Source organism: Castor canadensis, chromosome 15, assembly GCF_047511655.1.
Source record: "Castor canadensis chromosome 15, mCasCan1.hap1v2, whole genome shotgun sequence".
NCBI lineage: Eukaryota > Metazoa > Chordata > Mammalia > Rodentia > Castoridae > Castor > Castor canadensis.
The window spans coordinates 6,075,024-6,100,972 of record NC_133400.1 but is presented as its reverse complement, the minus strand read 5'-3'; the positions used below and the strand labels follow the sequence as shown (position 1 = coordinate 6,100,972).

At 44.1% G+C, this 25,949-nt stretch overlaps 1 protein-coding gene across 4 annotated transcripts in view; it reads left to right on the top strand.

Moving 5' to 3' along the window:
- The window catches only part of Hsd17b2 (hydroxysteroid 17-beta dehydrogenase 2), a 103,917-nt gene that overhangs the window by 18,655 nt on the left and 59,313 nt on the right, over positions 1 to 25,949 (top strand). For 2 of the 4 annotated variants that reach the window (XM_074055584.1, XM_074055583.1), the window contains one exon: positions 291 to 411. The exons of the other annotated variants lie outside the window; for them this stretch is intronic. The gene's annotated coding sequence lies outside the window, so the exon portion shown is untranslated. The remainder of the gene's footprint in view (positions 1 to 290; positions 412 to 25,949) is intronic. 4 annotated transcript variants of the gene reach the window in all.

Sequence of the window (25,949 nt, the reverse complement as noted above, 5' to 3'; positions counted from 1 at the left end):
ACAGAAGCAAACATTTAATGAAAAACTAATTCACTTCACAAATAAATACCTGCAGGAGTCATTTTCCAGGAGCTTGATTCAAATGCACAACACTGTGAATGACAGAAGACTTAGAACAGCCATAGTTCGAATTTTGAAAAAATGTCAGCAATCGACATAATAGTTTTGTTATTTCCAGTGCATTCAGCATTTTATGATAATTACGATTGACAGCACCATCAAGCTCTCCTTGTTATCTCCTCAAAGATGTATTTAAATTTTTAGTGCAAAGAATGGTATAATTTTTCCAGGTGTGATGTCTTATGCCTGTAATCCCAAGTACTGAGGAGGCAGAGATGGGGAGGATCACTGCATGAGGCCAGCCTGGGAGACAAACAAGTCAGCAAGACCCTACCTCAATCCAGAAGCCAGGTATGGCCATGGGTGCCTGGGGTCCCAACTGTGCAGGAGGTCATAAGTATAACGATCACAGTCTGAGGCCCGCCTTCAGCAAAACCATGAAAATTTACCTGAAAAATAACTAAAGAGGGCTGGGATGTAGCTCGGTGGTACAGCGCTTGCCTAGCATGCGTGAGGCCCTGGGTTCGATCCCAGCACCAAAAAAGAAAAGACAAAAAAAAAAAAAAAAAAAAAAAAAATAACTAAAGAAAGAAAGGATGGGGTTTTGGCTCAAGTGGTTAAGTGCCTGCCTAGCAAGTTTGAGGCCCTGAGTTCAAACCCCAGTGTGACTAAATAAAAAGAATGGTGTAGTTTATACATATATGAATATTCTGTCAATAATAGGTTACTTTGAAAATAACCCCCCATTAATTTTTAAGAGTCTTCTAAGAATAGATGAAAAAGTTGAAATAAGGTCCAATGTTCCTGTTTAAAGATGTGCTCTCAGGGTGACCAACGTTTGATTCTTTTAATTGTCTTAGTGGCACTGCTTGGAGTTCTGTGTTTTGGGGCATGTCTAATTATTCTCACTTAAAGTCGATAGTCATGAAACTTGAGTGCATGAGCACAAGTCTGCAAAAGACTGGTACCACTAACACCTTCTATTTGGAAGACACCAGTTTGGTGACGTGCTCTCCTCGGGTTTGCATTTTAGAAGACTTACATACGCGGGAACATAGATACATTTAATTTACAAAGGAGCCAGCAACAATTAGCATCACAGCTGTGCAGAAGTCCTTTATAAATTAATTTAGTTTTCACTTTTGGCTCAGTTGGATAATAGGACTGACAAACATCAAAGGTTTAGACCTCTTCCAAGTTTAGGGGATAGTGCTGGTGACCACCAGTAGACTTTTTCCTGATACACGAGTGCCTCTCGTACATATAATAACACTAATTTGGTCAAGACAAATAGATGTAGGCCAGGTTTTGAGTTACCAAAAATACTAATGCCTGAAGTTTCATTCACCATTTTATATATTGAAATGTCTGATGCACACTGTATGAAAAAGAACACTGGTCACTTGGCATGAATTAGACTTTATACTTTAATCGAAAGCTTTTGTACAATGTTTAGATAAAGTTCAGAAGCAGCTCTGCACATTTTTAGGACAAAGATACAGGAAGCTAACTGTAGTGCAACTATCTCAATTAATAGTTTTTGTTTAACCACAGTTATAAGGTGATCATTTAAAAGACTTTGACATAAACAGATACTGAAATGAACTCTGAGTCAGATAAGACTTCAGTGTAGTGAAAAGTTTGACAAAATCAGCAGAAAATGTGAGCAATTATTTTGATAGAACACAAAAGTTTTGTTCTTTAAACCATATTTTTTGCAAATGTTACTAAGAGAAGAATGATATTTTAAAGAAAGCATTGTTTTAGACATAGAGAATGAGTTTTTAGTTTCTCATCAGTGCGTTATGTTTGATCTTAGAAAATATTTCAGGCCACTCTTAAATTATAGCCAACTCAATCAGCTCCATAAACTTTTTATAAACTCTTTTATCCACTTTGTAAGACCTACTCAGACACTTTTGAAACTTTCTTCTTTAGCCTTTTGGGTTTTGCCTTCTTTTTCTTTTCCTTTTCTATGTTGGAACAGTTCTTTAGGACAAACCTTACTCCACAAATCACTTCTCATGCCAAAACATCTCTGATCTCTAACTTTCTTCTCCAAAAATATACTCCCATACTTTGTTATATTGTTCTTATTTGCTGGTTCTTCTCTTTGTTTTCTCTAGTAATTTGTATTTCAAAATAACTTTCTGAAAAAATTTAAAATTAGATAAAATTATTTTCTTCCCAGTGAAAATACAGTTATTACTAGTCTCCTTTGTCAATGAAGACCCAGAAAGAAAGTAATCTTTAGCTAACAAAGTCAAATATATTGTAAAGAGAGTTGGGAGTCCAAATTAGATTTGTGACAGAATAAAACAGAGTAAGATCACATGTCCCTAAGATCCTTTCTTTTCCCTCTTCCATTGCAAGTGTTTGAAAGTTAATAATTAAAGCCTGCATTTTAGTTAGACCTGATTGAGTTAAGGAATTTAAATAACTGCTTTTCTTAGAGAGGCGCAGAAGAGGGGGAAAAAAGAAGGCAAAAGGGACAGAGGTAATAGTCCCTCTACACGAACTCTGTAACAGCAGTGCAAAAATCATCCTAAATCTGGTCACATACATGTAAAACCTTTTTTAATTAACATGCCAACAAGGTTAACTTAAGCCAGTTGTGGAAACTCATGCCTCTCATCCTAGCTACCTGGGAGGCTGAGATTGGAAGGATCACCCAAGCAAAAATGTTTGAGAGACCCCATCTCAATGGAAAAAAGCTGAATATGGTGGTGTGTGCCTGTCATACCAGCTCAGGTAGGAAGTATAGAATAGGAGGGTTGAGATCCAGGCTGACCTGGGCAAAAACCAAGACCCTGTCTCCAAAATGACCAGAGCAGAAATGGCCGGAGGTGTGGCTAAGTGGTAGAGCACCCACCTAGCAAGTGTGAAGCCCTGATTCAAACCCTAGTACCACAAAGTCACCTGAAGCATGAATAAAATTAGCTAAAAAATACAAAAATGAAGCAATCCAAGGCACACTTGTCAGTTATTTCTAGGAATTCCAGGAGAAAATGAAGTCACGCCTGTTTTTTTTTTTGTGGTACTGGGGTCTGAACTCAGGGCCTTCACCTTGAGTCACTCCATCAACACCCCCTCTTTTTTTGTGATGGGTTTTTTCAAGAAAGGGTCTCATGAACTATTTGCCCAGCCTAGCTTTGAACTGTGATCCTCCTGATCTCTGCCTTCAGAGTAGCTAGGATTATAGACGTGAGCCATCAGCACCCGGCCACTATGCTGTGCTTTACAAATTATTTTGCTAGAGGATCTTCTTGACGGCTGAAGTAAGAGTAAATCCCTAACAGGATCATTGTAGAAACCATCAGCATTTTAGCCTTCATTAAATCAATCATCATACATACAGACTAAGAGAGACACACACAGAATTAGACCTAAAAACAATCTCATTAGTTCACGGTGCACTCTTAGAGAAACTGCTAATGGCAATGATGCCTCTAACAAGAAGATCTTGGTCCTTGCACTCTGGTGAGTGAAATAACCGGGAGTTTCATTATAGAAAAGGGATTGCAGGTGAGGTCTCTGCCAGGTGGAATGGAGGTACCACATACAGGAAAAGAAAGGGAAGGATTTTATTTTAGGTTATTTTTATATCATCCTTAACTTGGGGTATGGAGAAAATCTGTGTCACTCCCCATCTCCAATGGCCTTTGAGCCAAGGAGACGAGCTGGGCTCCCCTATGCATATACCTATGCAAACTCAGGTATTCCAAGTTCATTCACAAGGGAGGAAATTTCCACTCTAGTTTAACAAAAGATTTATAATTGAAATGGGGCTCTCTGGAGTCAGAAGAGATGATCAGAGAGGGGAGCAGGGTGCTGTACATCTATTAAGGTGAGAGAATATGGTTGATGGACTTCATATACCTATACAAAACAGAACAAAGAAACCTCTAGCAATTGATTTAAGTGGGGTGGGAAGCTGGGCACTGGTGGCTCAGGCTTGTAATCCTAGCTACTCCTGAGGCAGAGATCAGGAGGATTATGGTTCGAAGGCAGCCTGGGCAAAATATTCATGAGAACCTATCTTGACAACAAAAAAGGGTTGGTAGAGTGGCTCAAGGTGTGGGCCCTGAGTTCAAACCCCAATACCACAAAAAATAAAGTGGAGGGGGGAGGGGGTCGAAGAGGGAAGAGATGGTGGGGGAGATCTAACCAATGTACAATGTAAAGCTATTTGTAATTGTCACAATGAATCCCCCCTTGTACAACGAATATGTCTTAATGAAATTTTTTTTCTAAAATCAGGCTGTGTGATCTTAAAAAGTCCGAACTCTCCTTAATTCTAGCCGACCTCAAAACCATCCTTTTGTCCTTTTTAAAAAGACCATTTAGTCAGTATTATCTCTCAGGGGCACAGGGTAGATTTATCACTGTTTATTCTTCAGCAAATCACAACAGAGCTCTCAGACACCCTGTTTTCTCTGCACCCCTCCCTGCTAGTCACCAATGCAAAGTCACAGAATCCAGACTTCCCCGTCAGAAAATGGCAACATCCCCCAAATTCAGATGAACACAAAGAGTCTCCGAAGAGCCTCCAGACAACAAGGAAAAGGAAGGGCAAGGCCTGAGGTGCACGGATGGGGAGAACTTGGACCACTGAGTCAAAATGTTCATGTCTCTGCCTCACCATTTTGTCGCAGGCTGGTGTCGAGAGTTCTTGCCTTCATGGGCCAGACAACTGACTCATGAGAAGACAAGGTCAGCACACAAAGTAGGATTTATTAGAGAGAAATGAAAAACTGCCCTAGGGATGGACGGGGATTGCAGAAAATCGGTGGCTCCCTGTCGTTTACAAAGGTTTTATTTATTTATTTATTTTAATTTGGCCCTTTTTTGTTGGGGAGGGGAGTCAGGAGTCAGGGGTGGAGTGGTCTCTTAACATATCTCTGCAGGAACACATACACAGTCTTGTGAAAGCCTCCTGCTTATTGACCTTGTGGCATTTTTGAGGCATCCCCAGGGGGCCATGACTGGGAAGCCACATGTCCCTTTGCAGGATGTAGGGCTCAAGTGCTCTCATGGGGGATGGGAGGACTGGCTCATTTTTGTCTTCTGATCCCCCAGACCCAACAAGTTCTCCCTCTGAGATGAGGGAAAAGGGGTAGCATCTCATCTGGCTGATTCCTGCTGGCAGTGGGGTGGAAGGAGGAGGTGAGGTGCATGGGCACTTTTCTCAGGGGTTGACCCTTGTGGTCTCCAGGGGGCTCTGATAGAACTGGACAGAGGGGTCATGCATTGGCAGAGGTGAGTATTACTAAACTAAGAGCTGGAATTTTATCTTTGCACCTGTTGAGGTATAAACTTGGAAAGAGCATTTAGTATACAAGGCCCAAATAGGAGTGCCAGAAGAAGCATAAAGAGGGGGCCAGCTAGAGGTAATACCTAGGGAGCCCAGTTCCATATGTTGTCCCAGAGGGACCACAAATTGGCTAATTCCTGTCTCCTTTTTGTAATGCATTCTCTTAATTGTCAGGCCGTATCTCTGACCTCCCCAGATTTGTTAGTATAAAAGCAACACTCTTTGTCAAGGAAGAGGCATGGTCCACCCTTTTCAGCAGTTACTAGGTCAAGTGCTTGCCTATTTTGGAGCACTACTACGCAAGTGACTCTACTTGGTCTTGTAAAGCCTTCAAGGACTGTGTAACTTGTTCTATGTCATCAGAAAGTTCTTTTGATAATTTTTGATTAGTATGGACTGACGAGGAGATCCCCCCATGCCAGCACCTATTCCAGCGATGATCCCCATGGCTACTAGTAGAGGAATAACTTGAATGGCCCTCTTTGATCAAGTGTAGGTTGCTAGAAGAATAAGGAGAGATTGGTTGTTAGGGATAATATTGATTTGTGGGGTTAGAAGGGCTAGAGTGCAGATTTCCCCTCCAATTGGGAGGCAGGCAAGCATAGACTGTGGTTCCACAAACAAAATAAATTCCAGGAAAGGGTGAACACTGAGGACAAAATGTTAGATCAGTTGACAGTGTTATTTTAACACAAAGCTCTTTAGGAATTTTCCCCAGTGGCCTTGACCCATGTAGGCTTTGGAGGCATTGGGAGACTGGATGGATTATGGGTCAGTTTTACTTTGGCAATATTAGGAGAAGGCCCAATATTTTACCTGGTGAAGTTCCAAGTGAGTCTATGGGAGTAGCCAATACCTGTGAGAGACTTGGGGAAAGGCATAGCCAGTAGTTCTTGGGTAAAGAGGGATTTGTATCATTTAGGAGATGATGGGTAGAATTAAGTAGTCTGTATATCTGGGGGTCTAATTCACAAATCCTATTGGGTTGAAGGAGGCTTTTAAGCTGGTCGTTTGGGTTAGACACCCAGCAGACAGGGCCTATCACCATAGGGCAAACTGGATCTGCACAACCCCAATAGCTTTCAGTTGTTAAATTTCCAATTGAATATTTTCTCCCGTTTGCATAACAGGAAAGGACTCTGTTCTGTAACATCTTTGTGGCATATGGGGATAGACAGAGGTGCAGGGACACTGTGGCAGTGGTGGGTTTACAGGGGCTGGAGGCAGGTTATCAAGAGGTATGGCTGTAACTAGAGAAGGGAGGGTCATACATGGAGGGAGAGGGATGGGAGTTGAAAGTGAATCTCTAGGAGGCATGGCTGGATAACAGATATTTCAGGGGTCCCAGCGTGGTCCCATTATGTAGGTTTGTCCCTTGTGGAGGCAGAAAGTGGGTCCTTGTTTGGCACATAAATCAAGTCAATTATTCCAAGGGGGTGGCGATATACCCTGCATCTACAAAGGGGATAGGAATCCATTGTTACAGGGCAGAGTAAAGCACAGATTATGACAGTAAGTGGAGCACGAGGAACAGGGCACACAGGAGAAGGTATGGAGCCATGTCCACTTGGGGAGAGGTCGCCCACAAATCAGCACTCAAGATAAGAGGAACAAGAATGTAAACAACCCACAAAAAGAGAGAGAGAGAGAACATAGGTTACGTGTCCGATGTGGTTCTTTTGAAGAGGAGTTTGAGGTCTTCCACTGGCTCACAGGAGTAGGCTAGCAGAGCTGAGTGTGGCTTGGGGTGGGCTCATCAGGCTTCGGTGTCCAGTGTTTTGCTCGGGAATCCAGGAATCCAGTCCAGCAACCTTCATTCCTGTGGGGTAGAAAACAGGACCGGGTACAGCCCCCCCCCACAAGGAGATTCAGGGAGGCCATGAGAGGCATGAGGAAGTTTAACTAAGACCACATCACCTGGGCAAAATGGTGGGGAATAGTCTCCCTTTGATTCTTCTTGTCCCAGCTCAGAAAGAATCTGTTGGAATTTGGCTAGCTGGGTGGTGTGTGACACCAAATTGGAAGTCTTGGTTTCCAGGAGGAGACCACTTCAAAGAAATGGTCTCCCATATAGTTCCTCAAATGGTGTCAGACCAATTGAATTTGGGGTGTTTCTGAGTCGGGTCAGGGCCACTGGTAACAGCCTTGGCCAGGGGAGGTGTGTTTCTTGAGCCAACTTAGACAGTCCATTGGTCTGTTCCACCTTACCACAGGATTGGGGTTTCCAGGCACAGTGGAGGTGGTATTTGATTTCCAAAGACTCAGAGATCCCCTGGGTGACTTTGGCTCTCCCAGTGTCACTCTGGGAGAGTCCAGGGGAGTCCAAATCTAGGGATAATCTCATTAATTAGGACCTTAATTACCTCCTGGGTCTTTTCAGAGGAACAGAGGAATGCTTCTACCAATCCAGTAAGTAGAAGACACACAGTAAGTGTGTCTACCAAAACCAGGAGTAATCTAGAGGTTGGGCCTCCTGGCAGGTGAGTGAAGTCAAGTTGCCAGGATATGTGCCTTGTCTCTGGGCCCCAGGGACAGGCAGGGAAGACTTGTGGGGATTGTTGTGCTGGTAAATTTCACATCCTCTGATAATATCTTGGAGGGTATCTTTGAGTTTTATCCCTTCAAGTAATTGACTAGCCAGCAAGAGAGTCTTATGACTCCCTAAGTGATAGGATTGGTGTTAGGTTTTGAGGACCTTCCGTTGGCTATTTTGTGGAAGAAATAGCTTGTCCTCAGGAATTATCCACCATTCCCTATTGTCAAGGTGATACCCTTGCTCAGAGGCCTGTTGGAGTTCAGTGGGTGAGTATTGAGGACAATTGGTGGGGAGAAGGGATTGTTCCCATAGGAGGGGGACTTGAACATAAGGTTTTTGGGCAGCCTCCTTTGCTGGCATGTCAACTCTATTGTTTCCTTTTGTTATTTCATCCTCAGATCGTTGGTGCCCAGGGCAATGGATTACTACCACCTGTTTGGGAGTAGGGCTGCCTCTAGGAGGTCTAGGATTGCTCATGAGTGTTTAATGGGAGATCCTGTTGTAGTTAGTAATCCTCATTCTTTCCAAAGAGCTGCATGGGCATGGAGGACCAGGAAGGCATACTTAGAGTCTGTATAGATATTGGCACTTTTTCCCTGAGATAGTTGTAATGCCTTGGTGAGAGCTATCAACCCAGCCAATTGGGCACTAATGGAAGGAGGCAGGGGCTTGGCCCATAGGGTCTCAGTGAGAGATCTCACAGCTGCCCCCACCCGTCTAATTCCCTCTTGGACTGATGAAGAAGGTTAAGGTCTGGATCTGGAAGTGACTGATCAAGGAGGTCAGGCCTAGCTGAATAGCACTTGGCTAGTACTTCCTCACATGAGTGTGTGATTGGGCATTCCTCTGTGGAAAGCAGGGATGCTGGATTTAAAGCTGAACACACCTGGAGGCTTATATCTGGACATTCTAAGAGCTGAGCCTGGTATTTGAGCAGTCTGTTATCTGACAGCCATAGTCCCCTTTTTGAGGTTAGGAGTCCTCCAGATCTTGAGGTGTGTATATAGTCAGGGGCCGGCCAAGAATTAGTTTTTGGGCTTCTGGGATTAAGAGACAGATTGCTGCCAAGGCTCTTAAGCATTCAGGCCATCCCTTGGGACTTAGCTGTCCCACTGGCTGTGGGGTGGGCTCTCAGAGCTGAGTGAGTACCCCAAGGGCTAGGTCTCTCCTTTCATATACATATAGCTGGAAATGGTCCTGAGTAGGCAAACTCAGGGCTGGAGCTGATTGGAGTGCCTGTTTGAGAGTTTGGAAAGGCTTTTTGCTCTCTGGGTCCCACTGAAGATAGGACTGAGAGTTTTATTGAGCCTCTCTAAGAAGCCGATATAAGGGCCTGTCTAAATCTGTATATCCCAGAATCCAAATACGACAGAACCCAGTGACCCCCCAAAAGGGGTTACAAATTCTGGAGCAAGGGAAACCCCAAAATTGGATTAATCTGTTCAGGACTTAAGGAATGGGTTTGCCCCTCCATGATCATGCCAAGGTAGGTAACCTGAGGAAGGCATAGTTGGGCTTTTTCTCTCAAGACCTTGTAGCCTCAAGAGGCCAAAGTTTAAAAGGGATTCGGTTGCTCTGAAAACAAGAGGCTTAGTGGATCCACACAAGAGTAGATCATCAACATACTGGAGAAGGGTAACCCTTGGGTGTTGCCAATCTAGTAAGTCTTTGGTTAGGGCTTGCCCAAAAAGGTGTGGACTGTCTCTGAAGTCCTGAGGCAACACTGTCCGTGTCAGCTGTTGTGAGGGATTGGTTGGGTCCTGAAAGGCAAACAAGGGCTGGCTATCAGGATGTAAAGGAATGCAGAAGAAGGCATCCTTTAGATCTAGCACAGAGTAGTATGGAGCTTCTGGGGGTATCTGGGCCAATAGAGTATAGGGGTTGGGGAAAATTGGATGAATTAATGACAGCATCATTAATAAGTTGGAGGTACTTAATCAACCTTCACTTATTTGGCCCCTTACGGGCAGCAAGAATAGGAGTGATATAGAGGCTTGAGCATGCCACTAAACATCCCTGCTGTTTTAGGGAGTTAATAATGGGCAATATACCCTGTTGCCCTTCAGACGTTAGGGGATATTGCTTTTGATGGGGGAACTGGGGTGGGTCTTTTAGCTTTATTTGTACAGGAAGAGCAGTTTTTTGTTCAGATGACAGTTGTACCATCAGTCCAAACTGTGGGATCTACCTGTTCTTCAATGAGGGAGAAACAGAAGTATTACTCTGGGTGGGGGGAGGAGAATTTGAACTTTAAGTTGGGACAGTAAATTTTGCCCCAGCAGAGGTATTGGAGTTTCAGGGACTACAAGGGAAGAGTGACAGAAGTGGAGGTTCCCCCAGGAGCAGGCCAGTGACCAGGTGAAATAACACTCAAGAGGCTGGCCAGGTATGCCCTGAATGACTATTTTATTTCTGGACCTGGGACCTGGAGAGAAAGGGAGGACAAGGAAGTGGGCTCTACTGAGCAGGAGGAAAATGACCTTTCACCATGATGATAACCCGAGGCTCCTCAGTTTTGATATCAAGGAGTGGAGCCTGGACAGGAGGATCTGGGACCCATCAATCCAAGGGAAGTGGCACCCCACCTTCCATCCAGAGATGGGGGCACTTAGACCTCTAGTGGTTGCCCTTACATAAGGGCATGGTCCTGGAGGGGGACAGGGCTGTCTCCTGGGCTGTCCTCCTCTTTAACCTTCTCTATGGAAGTGTCCTTCCTGTCCACATTGGTAGCATGTCCTGGGAGTGGGGCCCCATTGGGTGGGGAACTCCCTGAACACAGCAATAAGGTCCTGGTGTTTTTTATCCTTATCTCTCTTTTTAGTGAGGTCCTGTTGTAATACACCAAGGTGGCAAGCTGCATCAGTTGGTGCAAAGATCTTTCTCCTTCGGCTACCACTTTTTGAAGTTTTCTATGGATGTCAGGTGCCGATTGGGGAGGAGAGTAGGAGTCAGGGGTGGAGTGGTCTCTTAACATATCTCTGCAGGAACACATACACAGTCCTGCGAAAGCCTCCTGGTATCGAACTTGTGGCACTTTTGAGGCATCCTCATGGGGCCATGACTGTGAAGCTGCAGGTCCCTTTGCGGATGTAGGGCTCACAGTGCTCTCATGGGGGTTGGGAGCGTGGCTTATTTTTGTCTTCTGATCCCCCAGACCCAACAGTTTGGCTGGTAAAAACAGCCAAATGCTGGTCAAAGTGGAAAACTAAGAAAAAGTCCCTGGAATAGAAGTAATTCTAGCAACCGTGTGGAACTATTTGATCTTTCCTCTCCACCTGGGGTTGACTTGCTATGATTGGCAAGTCTCCTGGCTCTGGCTCACCAAAGTTGTAACTGGGAGTTCTAAGTTAGGAGCTCAACTCCAGAGGTCCCACATGTCATGTCTGGCCACTTGCCCTAATATCTCAAATAAAGACCTGAGTAGTGGTGAAGTACATGGACATAGATGGGAAGAGGCAAAGGAAGCTCTCCAGACATTCTGGGGCTTCAGATGTGAACTTTAGACTTAAATAAAGGAAGGATTGGGTTAGAGGTGAGAGGGGCACAGAGTTATTAAACAGTTCCAGGCCCAGATGGGGTCTGGTTGGTCATCATCCCAGATGCATCCAGTTCCCATAAGATAGGTATTGTTATGTGTGGGGAAGTTTCGACTCTTACCACAAAATGTATTAGAGAGATAAGCCAGACTAAGAAAGATAACATATCTCCTGTTCTCTCTCATATGCAGAATGTAGACTTAAAATAATGAATGTCGTGAATCTAAAATGGGAACTGTTTTGGGGGCCCTGGGAGGGTGATGGAGAAGGGAAGAGGATCAAAGTACTTTATATACAAGTATGAAAATAGAATAATAAAATCCATTAAATTATTTTAAAAGGGGGTAAGGGAATAAGAAAGAGTAATAGAGGGGGTGAATTTGACCAAAGTACAATATATATAGGCACAAATATATCACAATGAAACACCTTTGTGCAATAAATATATGCTAATAAAAAGAATGAGGCTATGGTCAGTACTGTCCTTCCTGGATTCCAAGGCAGCTGCAAGGAGACTGCAGAGAAAATGGCTCAGGGGACAGATACAAAATCCTGACAAGGATGCTAAGCTTTTATCCCTTTAGTTACCCTTTGGACATTTGTAGGCCCAAGTAAAGAATCAATGGTTTTTTGGCAAAAGCAGTTTCTAACTACCTGTTATAAAGCATCCCTTTCTCTTAGTGTAGAAGGGGTTGCAGTCTACCCAAGATGATACATAGTTGGGAAGGGTAACTTCTGTATTCATCCCCTGGGGCTGTTGTACTAAAGTACCTGTTGAGTATCTCTCATTCAAAATGCTTGTAATGGGAAGTATTTAAGGGTTTGGAATACTTGAATATGTCTTGGGGGCAGACTCCAAGACTAAATGTGAAATTCATTTATGTTTCATATGTCTGAAAGCAGTTTTATATAACTGTGTGTTGTGTGCCTGCAGTTTGACTGCCATCTGTCACATGAGGTCAAGGGTTAATTTTTCCACTCCAGCTTCATGTCAATGCTCAAAAAGTTTTGGGTTTTGGAGCATTTCAGATTTTAGCATTTCAAATTAAGTGTACTCAATATGTGTCATAAAGTGGGTGATTTAAAACAACAAAAATATATTCTCTGGATAGTGGAGTGGCTCAAGCAATAGAGTGCCTGCTAGCAAGCATGAGGCCTTGAGTTCAAACCCTAGTACCACCAAAAAATATGTATTTTTTCACAGTTCTGGAGGTCTCCATCCAAGACTCCTGGGGCAGAATCCTTCTTTGCCTCTTCCAGTTTCTGGCAGCCCAGGTGATCCTTGACTTATGGTTTTATCTCTCCAGTCTTAGCCTTTGTCTTCACATGACTGTCTTCCCTCTGTGTGTGTGTTCAAATGTTCCTTTTCTTATGAAGACACCAGTCACACTGGATTAAGGACCCACTTTTCTCCAGTATGATCTCAACTACTTACATCTGAGACAACCCCATTCCCAAATAAGGTTACATTCTGGGGTATTGGGCCTAGTATTTCAATGTATCTTTGGGGAAGACACAATTAAGTTTATAACATTCCTCCAAACCAAACCAAGGCCTTATTATCAGAAAAAAGAGGGGGCATGGATTCTGAGCAGATGTGTTGGCTATGGTCTGCTCCTCACTGTATCCACCCTCTTGGGCCAGGTTCTCTACACTGCTCTGTCCTAGCAGCTGACCTCTGCCAATGGGCAGCATGGACTGAAGTCTGTAGGAAGAGAGGAACAACTGAAACTTTTATTGAGAAGCTTCTCTGGATTGGTGGAAGGTACTGAACCCTTGAATTAGCTACTAGAGTCTTGCTTCAGAGTGGAGAAGGATTGAGTGGGTTAGAAAAAGCACGTAGGTTCAGCCACAGGTCACACAGTGCATCTCAGCCCTGAGGTCTTGGGAGTTAAAAGATAACCTCCATCCAGACTGATGGCACAGGTCCAGGAGATTAAAGATGTCTCCATCTTCTTTAAGGGGAGGCTAGCCAGGGATACCTGACCATAAAAAGGCCCAGAGGAGATCTGAAAGATCAGAAGAAATCTCCCTTTTGACTGCTAGCAACTTAAAGTTTGGGAGGTTGGAAGACATTTCCATGCTGTAGATTTGCATCATGGTATTGTTACATGCCAGTGTTGAAGTGTTGCAGGCCAGGGTCGAGGGTCCTTGCCTTCACAGGCCAGAGAACTGGTTGAAGCCGGTATATAAAGCAGGATTTATTAGCGAGAAAGGAAAGGCTACAGCTAGAGCACTGCAGCAGAGCCCGGAAGCTGGTAACTTGCTGCACAGGTGAAGGCTGGGACTTTTTATGGACGCTTTAACTCTGGGTTAGGGTATCGGTTTAGGTGGGCTTTTTCTACTGGCCATGTATCTGCATGTGGGCCTTCTTAGATGAGCTGGTCTGTTTGCCCCTTATTGAGGAGGAGGGGGGTGGAACAACCTTGAGAGCCTTTTGTGTATCAGCCCCATGGCAGATTTATGAGACCCTGAATCTCCTCCTCAGGGTGCAGGAATGCAGGTTTATAACTCCTTCTCAGGGTGCAGGAACGATATTGCTCTCCAAGGGGGATGGGCTACTTACTCGTCTGCCTTAGGCATTCAGACCCAACAGCGTGACACCCTGGATTCATCATACCAGAGTGAAGAGGGCTGAAGAATCAAAAGGCTCAACCAGAAGCTTTTGGAGAAAGCTGAGCACCCCCAGAGGCGTTCTGGTCTACCATCTTTATAATGCAAGCTAAAAATACCCCAAAGCATTCCTGCTCACCACTTCAACCTTTCAAACACATGCTGTAAGACCTTAAATTAACCATGCACAAAAATGTGTCTGCCATCTTTCCTTCTTCAGCTATAACCTTAAACTGAGCATACTTAGGAATGTGCCTGCACCTAAAATGCTTTCCTATATTGAATGTATAGGCTCTCCAAATAAAATCCCCATGTATAGGGTATTGCACTGGGAATGACGCCCATCTTCTCCTTACCATTTGCAGGTAGTAAACTTTCTCACTATTAAAAAACAGAGGGGCAAAAAGTCAGAGTATTTATTCCCTATGTGTCCTTCTGCAAGGTCACTTAGGGCTGCCTCTGCCCCTTGCCTGATTGTTACAGTGCAGTCTTTCTGGGTTTTTCTTTCTCTTGGCCTTGCAGGGCTAGGGAAACAGATCCTGGCTTGTACTTTCTTGAAGGTATCCATTGTCCTTTGACCCTTCTGCAGTTTTTATTAAACTTTTGAGAGAACACCCAATTTCTTTGTTAGCACAACAGCAAAGTTAACAAATGTCCAGTCCTAGGAAGTGTTCATTCTATTGGTGTTTCCTGATTTCATAAATGTTTTCCTTATGCTAGGTTGATGGACTGTGGTCACAACTTCTAGGTCTCAACATTTCCTGGTGCTGCAGCTAGTCATAACTCATTAGCTAAATCACTCTCTAAGAAACTCTTTTCCTAGAAGCACAGGCTTTGTCTATGTGGAAGGTACAGAAGTCAACAGCAGCCCTCAAAGCCTATGCACGTCAGGGAGTCAAGATAAGAGGGACCTGAACTACAGGAAAAGAAGTCAACCCCAGTGGTACTTGAGGCAGGGAAGGTCTGGAGGAGGTCCAAGTACCAAGCCAGTCAAGGCTGAAATACCTCTTGTGCAGTCTACAGAAAAGATATGAAATAATTGAAATATCACCATTTTCACCCTCCCAAGTTGAAAACAGATAGAAGAGGTGGAAAACCAGGACAAGAAATGCCAGCATAACCAAAAATAAGTTTATCAGGATTGGGAAACTGAACACTAATCCCCTTGAGGCCAAGCATGGGGTCCATTTTGGTCATTATTCTATCTCCAGCCGCCATCCTAGTATGGAGCAGAGAGAAGCTGAGTGACTTAATGAGACAACTTACTGTCTAAAGGTGTCCTAAATCAACAGTGAGACTATGCACAGAGAAAACTTGACTTGGTGTGCTGCCACCTCTGGAAAAAAAGCTTTGTCTCAGGTTACTGCTGGGAACTACACAGAACTAGACAACATGGAGGTGTGATGGGGAGAACATCCCCTTTTGCACTGCAGAAGGAATGTCTAACATGGAGCACATAGCCACAGCAGAAATTTGTTATTTTGATTCAATGAGCAGCTGTTTCTGATAAGTGAGTCAGCTGTTAGCTGTGGTCACCACATCCGTTAGGTGGAGTTGTCATGTGCTCGAGCCCCATGCTGTGAGCTCTGAGAAGTCTACCCATGTCCCCACAGCGTGTCTGCAACTCTCCAAGGGCCCTCTGGCTCTGATTGCTAATGACACATAACAACAAAGAAAGGCAGAAAAGCTACATATAGATCAGATGAAAGGAATGAAATTTCCAGAAAATGCTGGGCTCTTCTAGAGTAATAGGCATTGTAAAAATTAGTCTTCCCTATTCTGATTTTAGTCTTACATTTTATTGAGATACAGTTCTTTTTTTGATGTGGCACTGGGGTTTGAATGCAGGGCCTCATGCTTGCTAAGCAGGCACTCTTACCACTTGAGTCACTCCTCCAGCCCTATTGAGATATAGTTAGTGTCTGAAATTCACCTTTGAAAGTGTACAATTCAGTGAAGTTTTTTAATATATAAATCCTTATTAGGATATATTCATGATATGGGGGGTGGTTCATGGTGACAATTCTGATTAGACTTACGTTGTACATCATTTACACGCCGCCATTGTCTCTCCCCCTCAACCCCCTCCCCACCCCACTTAAAGCAATTGCAAGAGGTTTTCTAGTGCTGTTTCACATAGCTATATGAAGTCCATCTACCATACACCGTCACCTTAATCTCCTTCATTCACCCTCCCCCCTTCCACTATTACTCCCCCCGCCCCACACACTTTGTGCCTATTTTACAGTCCTGGTTTTCATAACTAATACTTGAGCTGGTGCTCAGAGGGGTGTGTCAATGTGTGCCCTCTGTGGGTGTGCTTTACTTTGGTCTGTTCAGTCCCCTCCCACTCCCTGTTCGACCGCTTTCAATACACTTCATGTCCTCCACCTTCACATCTTGTGGTATGGGATAGTATTGATGCTCTCTCGTTGGAGCACATCATGTTAAGTGAAGTTAGCCAGGATCAGAAACACAAAAGACACATGCTTTTTCTCATATGTGGAAAATAGACCCAAAGATAAACATGTACACAGAACCAAGCACGATCGTATACAAGCTCAGATGTAGAACATGTCTGTAACGGTGGAGCTGCTCTGTGGAGCTTGGGGAAAGAAAGAAGGCGAAGGAGAATGATGGAGCAATTCAGTGGTTTTAAGGACAATCCCACGGTTACACATCCATCGTAATGACCTAATTCTACCTCTTTCATCCTCTCAAAAGAAACCCCTACCTGTTAACATTCTGCCCTAATCTTAAAATGCTGCTTTATTATTTCTAGCAACTCAGCTCTCCAAACTCCTGACGCGTTGTCTTCTATGCCCACCCCCACTTCATGTCTTTGGGGTGTCATTATTTCTCTTTCCCTATTAGTGTCTTTAGTGGGGAGGGGATGTTGTGGGGGAACACCACCCAAAGGAAATAGAATACCAGTCATGGTTTAAAATTTCTAAATAGTTGCATTTTTTTTTTATAAAGCAAAAAAGAACCAGGGAAAATAAAATACATTTTATTTACTGCAATGTGTCAAAGGTAGCATTGCTTCAGCATGCAGTTAATATAGGATTACATTGAAGTCTTCTTCTTGCTTTTATAGTACTGCTTTTTATGTTTGTATGTTGCTTCCCAGATCAGCTCACCAATCCCTGTTCCATCACAGAGGGAAGATAACTCATTATAGCACTCACTCTACTTCCCTCATGGTAAATGCCACAGGCGTAGCTTTCCTGTCTCTGTCCCGTGAGTAGTGTCTGTACCCCACACTAACTGTAAACTTCATGAGGACAGTGCTAAGGACAGAATTGTGTCTCCCCACAATTTCTATTCAGAATCTCAAGCCCTTAGTGTGAAAGGATTAGCATGGGACTCTTGGGACGAGATTAGGTTTAGATGAAACAGTGGTGGTGGGGCCTTCATGCTATGATTAGTGTCCTTAAAAAAGAGAGACACCAGAGAGTGCTCGCCCTCTTGCCTTCTCCTTCCTCTGCCATACCAGGACACGGTGAGGAGGTGGCCATATAAAGACCGAGAGGAGAGCCCTCAGCAGAACTTGACCGTGCTGGTGCTCTGGTCTCAGACTTCTGACCTCCAGAACTGTGGGAGAAGGATTTCTGTTGTGTAAGCCACCTTGTCAGTGGTATTTTTTATTTGCCAGTGGAGCTGACCAATACAAGTGGGGCCCACACCTTCTTATTCGCTAGTGTATCTCCTGGGCCTAGCATGGCGTGCAGGAGGAGCTCAGTAAACATTTGGTAAATGTGGTAAACATAGATGCCTGGCTGCTTAGTTTGTGCAAAAGACATACAAGAAGATCAAACCAGAAATGGTTCCAGAGGATGGGTGTGGAGAGAGGACTGTGTAGAAGTGGAGCGACACTTCTGAGTGTATCTTCTTGTAAGCTTTGGCTCTGTTGGACCACCTGAATAGTTCATACACCCAAAATAAAAGCTAACCTTGAGACTTTAAAAGGGGGAATAATAGATGTGGAGGTCAAAGGTTAGCAAAGTGTAAGTGTAGCTACTTTGACACCTTGTGCAGAGTTATTCACCAACAACTCCTTCCTGAGCCTTGTCACCAAACTTGGAGATTACCTTCCTAGGTATGGACCATGAAATACAGATTTTCTCATAGCTGTAGTTCAGGCAACAAACACGGGGACTCAATTCTCTCGTCTGAAGTAGGGGCCAACCCTGGCAGCTGTCTATTCATTCAACAAAATGTAGGGTGCCCAATGTACAAGACATACTGTCCTGGGGGCTAAACATTCAGCAGGTAAAGCAGGGCTCTTGTCCTTACCAAGCTTGTGTTCTATTGGGGGAGGTAAACTTTTAGAATTAATGGACCAAGGTTAATGCCAGGTGGTAGTAGAAGCAATGAAGGAGATACTGAGTTATTTCAGATGAGGTGATTGGCACTGTGTCTCAAATAGAGTAAATCTCTGTAAATGGTGGGCTTTAATAATTCAATAGTTGTGATTCGCTTCATAGCATCTCACCTGATCTCTTTAAACCTAAGTCAGCTTAGGTCACTCCTGTGATCAGAACTTCCTGATGACATCTCAATACCTTTAGAATAAAAGCCACAGTCATCACCAAGGCACAAAGCAGGGCCTCTTCACCAAGGCACTGCTAACATTTGGGGTCAGGCAGTTCTTTGTGGTGGGAGCAACCTTGTGCATTGTAGAAGCAGCCTAGGCCTGGACTCACTAAATTCCAGTGACACATACCCCAGTTGTCACAATGAAAAATGTCTCCAGACATTGTCTGATGTCCCATTCAGAAAAGCAAAATTGTCTCAGTAGAGAACCACTGACTTAATGGCCCTCTGTGCACTAACCTTGAACTACTTTTCTGATTCAACTCCTTTTATGTTCTTCTTATTCTGCTCTGGCTAGCAGAATAACTGTGGTCTCATCTGAGGACCTTTGCACCCTCCCTGGCTCGTGCCTACTGCACACCCTTCCACAGGATAGCTATTTAACTATGATGCCTTCAGTTACCTTCCCTTGTCTCCAGACAAAATGTGATATCCTAGAACACAAAATCCCCTAGTCACCGTTCTCTCATAACACTCATTGTCACTAGACATCAGATGTATTTTTTGGTATAGAATTCATTCCATCTCCCTCTCCAAAGTGAGTTCCATGGGATGAGAACTTGGATGGTTTTATGTATTTCTGTACCTCCATGATCTAAAAGAGTACATGGCATATAGTAGGTACTTAATAAAGAACTGTTGGAAGAATGAGTTGAATGGATGAATGTTGTTACAGGGATAGGCAGGAGCACACAGTACAGAATAAGCAGTGTGTGAGATGATGAAGAACCGAGCCAACTAGAATAGAAGGTAGGTTCTGAGGTTAGTGTATATGGAAGAGTTGATTGAGTGTAGCAATTAGGGAGATTACTGAAAACCAGGCAGGGTACTTTATCCATTACCTGTTGGGCAAGTGAGAGCCAGAGTAGATTCCTGAGTAGGAGAGATGTGTTATAGGAAGTTGGAAAAATGACAAGTCTGAATCCCTGTGGGAAACTACGCAATGAAAGCCTGGCTCTGACTGGCAAATAACGCCTAGTCAGGGTGTGAGTGTGAGTGGTCAGTAGTTTCCTGTCTTGTGCGGGCTCTGGTTGGTTAGGAAGACTGGGCTGAGGAGGTTCTAAGGGTGAGAGAGCTTTGTTTGACCATGTGCATAGTGGCCTGAGAAAGGTTTTTAAGCATGAGCACTGAGGATTTGCCATCCTATTGTAAGAAACTGGGTCAAGGGCAGTGACTGTTAGTGAAGCAGAAAACAGAGAACTTCTGGAGAGGGCCTGTTGGTATATGGTTGCAATTCCAGCATCCAAGAGGCTAAGGCAGGAGAATCATGAGTTCAAGGTCAGCCTGGACTACACAGTGAGACCCTGTCTCAAAAACTCGAAAAGCAAGCAAGCAAGCAAGCAAGTAAACCCCAAACTCTTGTAAATCACAGATCTCTTAGATTTCTGGGCGGCATTAGAGCAAATTTGGCAAGTAAAATTTGCACATTAGAAGCAATTGAGTCAGGTTTTGTGTTGGTAAGATGACATCCAGCCAGTCAGAAGCAGGCCTTAGACACTGGTCACTGATTGACAAAGGTTGATTATATCCAGAGAGCTTACTGAATAGTGGATAGAAAGAACAAGACTGCTGCAGTTAAGAAAGATTTTGTAACTCTTTGCAAATAAAACTGCAGATAATGTCAGAGCAGAGGAATTAAGTCACCAGGGAAGTTCAAATACATTCTAGGTACTAGATAATAAGAAAGGATTCTTAATTTTATCAGGTTTATAATGACTTGCAGCTATGTCTAGAAAGGCCTCATCTGTTAGTGGTATATAATGACATATTTGCAGAGTTAAGGGGACACAATATTAAGTGTGGAATTTGTTTTAAAACACTGCACTAATCCAGAATAGGCCAACAGAGACAGAAAGTAGATGAGTGATTTGGGGCTGGGGTGGGGAGAGAAATAGGGGAAATCCTATGGAGTTTCTTTTTTATGTGGTAAAAGCAGCTTAAATTGTAACGATCGCTCGATTCAGTGATCATGGTAACTATCGTCTCTATATACACTTGAGCAAATTAGTGTGTGAATTATATCTCAATAAAGCTGAGGTTTTTTTTGTTGGTGGTGGTGGCACTGGAGTTTGAACTCAGGGCCTCACTCTTACCATGTGAGCCACTCCACCAGTCTTTTTTCATGTTGGTTATTTTCAAGTTAGGGTTTTGTGAACTATTTGCCTGATTGGCTTCAAACTGTGATCCTCCTGAACTATGCCTCCTGAGTAGCGAGGATTACAGGTGTGAGTCACCGGCACCCAGCTCGATAAAGCTGTTTTTAAATGAAGCAAAATACTGCTGAAAAAGAAAAGTGTGTGAGGAAGTAATAGAATGAAATAAAATGTTGGAAATTCTTGTAGTTGCAAGATGGGTGCATCGTTTCTTGCACAGATCGCTTTTCTTTTGTAGGAAATAGTTTTCAAAAGCTAAAATGCTAAAGAATGGTGAAACGGTCATGAGCATGCCAGGTGGGAAGTTTCCTGCCACCAGAAATGTGGGAAATTCAGCAGTGGGAGTTGGTGGGTGATGAATTTGCAACTGTGGACCAGGACCAGACCCTGCAACCTTTGATGCTGGGAGGTTGAGGGGTCCACTGGGGATGTGCAGCAAAGGAAAGATCAGCTCAGAGATGCCATGGGAGGCAGAGGGGGCGCTGTGGGTCACAAAGATCGCAGGACAGGCCCAGGTTTGGGGATGGGGAAGATCGAGCTGAGTGATCCAGTTTAGGGCAGTCACACTAAGTGATGAGAAAAGGATTACCTGGATGCTGGTACTTTTGTTTAATCTGGTGATCATTTTGTCATTTGAAAATATTTTCTGGGTAGCTACAATGTGCCTCACACTGTTTTTTGTGTGGGGATAAAACAAGGAGCGAGGTAGCCCAACCATGTTGATGACCTGATGAAGGTGGTCAAGTTCTCTCTCTTTCCTGCCCATATTCTTTTCTATGGAATGTTTTCTTAGGAGGGACTTCGAGTTCTGTGTAAATTTAGACTATGGGTCACAATTCCCAGAACTCTTCCATTTATAAATTCGTCAGTATTATAATTGTTTGTCAGTTTTTTGCCTTCTCTTGGATGAGGGTTTTCACTTTGGTGTATTGACATCTGAGCCTGGGTTGTTCTCTGTGTGGTGGTGGCTGTGGAGGTGCCCTGTGCATTGAGCATATTGAACAGCACCCCTGGCCTCTGCCCACTAGGCATAAGTAGCACCCCCAGTGTGGAGCAACCAGAAACCTTTCTAGACATTGCCCAGTGTTCTATGGGGACAAAAATCACTCCTGATTGAGAATTGCTGTCCTCCATCACGGTCCTCAACCCTGGCTGCACTTTTGGAATCACCTGGAGAGATTTAGAACCTACTACCAGTGAGCCCTGGTCCCTTCCCAGACCAGCTAAGTGGGGCTCTCTGGGAGTGAGCCCTGGCTTTGAGGGACTCGGGGTTGACATCTGCTGTTCCAGGGAGTAATTATGCACCACAAGGTCAGGGAGCATTTGTCAGGAGGTATTGCTAGGATCTAACATAGTGACCCCTGAAAGAATGCTCAATGAATGAATGAAGGTGAGCAGAGGCAGGAAGGGCCAGAAGTGGAAAGTGGCTGTTGGGGATGAGCCAGAGTCCTCTCCACTCCTATCCCCCAGTCCCATTTTCTTATTGTCATGGCTGTCATCTGTTGGATGGGCTCTTCATGTTTTCTTTCCTTTGGGAAGGGTAGCTAATAAATTAAAACAAAACTCTTGGGTCACTGCAAAGATACCCTAAAAGGAAAGAGGGCTGGAAAGCTTTGGCTGCTGACAGGACATACTTCCACCCTTGTTTGGATCTTCAGTTTGTCTCTTCCTAATGGCCTCTCATCTGGGCTGGGAATTCTGAAATTCTGCACATTTCAGCTGACCACACACCATCCCCATCAGCATCAATTTCAGGGATGTTAGTACCATGAGTCATGTATGGTGTTGCTTAACTAGTGTGCTGTGTTTCTTAACTGGTGTGTGATGTCCCACAGCAGTTGCTGTGCACTGTGACAGATATAATATGAAAATATGAGCAATTCCAAGTTCTGCCACATCTGAGAGTGCATATCCCCAGTGTGCGTCAATCTGGTGGCAGGAGAGTTGAGCTGAGCTGGTCTTTATGCCATAAGGTGCAGAAAAGGAGGTATGGAGGCAGATGTCAAAACCCTTGCATTGGAAGATGTGGGTACTGAATGGATATGGGGACTGGGAAAGAATTTTTTGCTGGACGACTGGCAGGATGGTGACATTGTACAGGAGAAAAGGTCATGCAGAAGGTGGGGGTAACTGGTGATGAATTCTTTTGAATTGGGTTTGGGTGGGCAGAAGATAGATTTCAGGAGAGGTGTCAGGCCTGGACTGTGTCCTGGGTATCTATTTGTGTCAGTCAGCTTTCCATGACTGTAACAAAATACCTAAGATAATCAACATATCAAGAAGAAAGTGTTATTTGGCTCACAGTTTTGGAGTTTCAGTCCATGACCCATTGGCCCCATTGCCTTGGCCTGTGACATTGCATCATGGTGCATGTGGCAGGGCGAACCGTTTATCTCATGCTAGGATTGAAAAGGAGATAAGAAGGGGGTAGGGTCCCACAATTTCCTTCAAGAGCATGACCCCAGTGACCAGAAGACCTCCCACTTAACCATCTTAAAGTTCCTGCTACCTTCCAATAGAGCCTTTAACATATGAGCCAGTGTGAGACATCCCAGATGCAAACTAGAACATCATTTGTTTTCTCAAACCCAGCTGGGTAACTTTGGTTGCGTATTTTGTGAAAAGGCTTAGAGTTGTTTCCTTCCCCGCCCCTGAGCACAAACTCATTGCATTTTCTCTTCCGGAAGATCAGGTGTTGGCAAGGCATGATTGCCGTTTGCTGGGAGGCCACCCCATGAAAGAGCTGACATCACTGGTGCCCATGTTTTCAGCCTCCCCCTGCCCTGCCCAGGTGATCAAAAAAGACAATGAATCAATAGTGAAAGAATGAGCTGATCTGGGCTTGACTGCTGACTCCAGCCCAGCCACACCCTGTATCCTTGAACTAGTATTTATTTAATCTGTCAGCATCTCAGCTGCCCCACATAGGAAAAACAAGATTATGGAAGAATTGCTCAGGGGATTGGACTTTGATCACATGATAAAGTGAGAACACACAAGAAGTTATGAGGATAGGTAAAACACCCAAAAAACTAGATAGCATTTTTTGCCATCAACACAGAGAAACTAAAGCAGATACTTTAAAGCAACTGAGGCCAATAGGAGAAGGGGACCAGGTACTAGAGAAAAGGTGAGATCAAAAAGAATTAACCTAGAAGGTAACACCCACGCACAGGAAATCAATGTGAGTCAATGCCCTGTATAGCTATCCTTATCTCAACCAGCAAAACCCCTTGTTCCTTCCTATTATTGCTTATACTCTCTCTTCAACAAAATTAGAGATAAAAGCAAAATAGTTTCTGCTGGTATCGAGGGGGTTGGGGAGAGAGGGAGGGGGTGAGGTGGTAAGGGAGGGGGTAGGGGGAAGGGGGGAGAAATGACCCAAACATTGTATGCACATATGAATATAATAAAAAAAAAATTAAAAATGGGCCTGTCATATATGATTCACCATTTATACTACTAGACATTTATCCCACAGAAATAAAAACTTATGTTCACATAAAAAAAAATTGCTCATAGAGGTTACGCCCCAGGAAAAATGCACCTGTCTCCATTAAAATGTGGATATGAGCGCTTGCAGAATGGCTCACGTGGTAGAGTGCATGCCTAGCAAATGTGAGGCCCTAAGTTCAAACCCCAGGACCACCACCACCAAAAAACAAAACAAAAACAAAAAACCAGAAAACCGTGGACATCAAACCGGTAATTATTTTCCAGGATGTCACTAGTCAACAGTATCTCTTAAGAGTGCTACAGGGCTGGGTCTGTGGCTCAAGTGGTAGAGTGCTTGCCTATCATGAAAATGTGAGGCCTGGATTTGATCTCCAACCCCGCCAAAAAAAACAAAACTAAGCTAAACAAAAAACTCCGAAAATTTCTTGGGTAGGGACCTGGCTAAAGTAGTAGAGGGCTTGCCTAGCATCCAAGCGTGAGGCCCTGGGTTCAACCTCCAGTACTACAATAAACAGACAAATGAACAAACAATAAGAGTGCTATATACAAGGCAGGAGGCTTTCAAGAATTTGCTTTTCCTAGGTTAGGAGCTGAGCCCCGTTTGGGCCTTAGGGAAATCTAAGTGCAGTCATTTTATTTTATTTACCTACCTTCTTATTGTGCCTTAACCCACTTTATGGGGAACAGGCGTTGTCAACGTGAGAGTGACAATCTGAGGAATTGCCTAAGCCTTAAACTGAAGGGAGGGGAAATCCTTTCCCCATTAGTTACCCACAGGTTTCCAACCAGATAAACAACTCTTGATGTAGTTGACCTTTGTAAGTGGGACAGAGTAAGCCAGTAGTTTCAGCTCAAAAGTCCATATGAGGGTCTGGGCACAGTGGCTCACACCTATAATCCTAGGGATTCAGAAGTAAGGAGGATCTCACTCAAGGCCAGCCTGGGCAAAAACAGTGAGACCCTATCTCAACAAATAATCCAGGATGGTGGTGCATTTATGTAATCTCAGCTACATGAGAAGTATATAGGTAAGATCTTGCTCTGAGAAAATCCAACATTCTATCTGAAAAGTAACCTAAAGTAAAAAAGGGTTGGGGGTGTGGCTCAAGTAGCAGAATACCTGTCTAGCAAGCAAGAGGCCTTGAGTTCAAACCTCAATTCCACCACTACCACCACCAGCAAAAAAAAAAAAAAAAAGAAGGCCTGTGGGCACAGGCACACTGTTGAGCAGTGAGCCTTGTCCCCACCTAAGGAGACAGCCACCAGCCCCAGTTAATTAGTCCCTTCTGGGAACGCAGGCCTGACGTTGGCTCATCTCCTGGTTAACTGAGAAGACCATTGATCTGCATTTTCAGGTGAAATTTGACTCTGTCTTCATTCAAATTTTTACAAAACACATTATGTGGGCCAAATGAAATACACAGGTAACCATTATCCTGTTTCTGATTGCCAGTAGGTCTTCAATTTTGGCCTGTCCATTCACTGGTACAAGTGTTCCACTTGAGAAAGGGCCTTGTTAGCCCTGGAGCTGCTGCCTCGGTGAGTGGCTCTGCTTTAAGCTGGTTGAAGATGTCTTTGGCAAAGGTGGGGCCCACTGGGTCTTTAGGAACAGGGAAGGGGAGGGACCAGACCCATGGCTGAGCGTCCTTGGCTGATTCATCACTGTGGTTAGAATAGTTGTAACG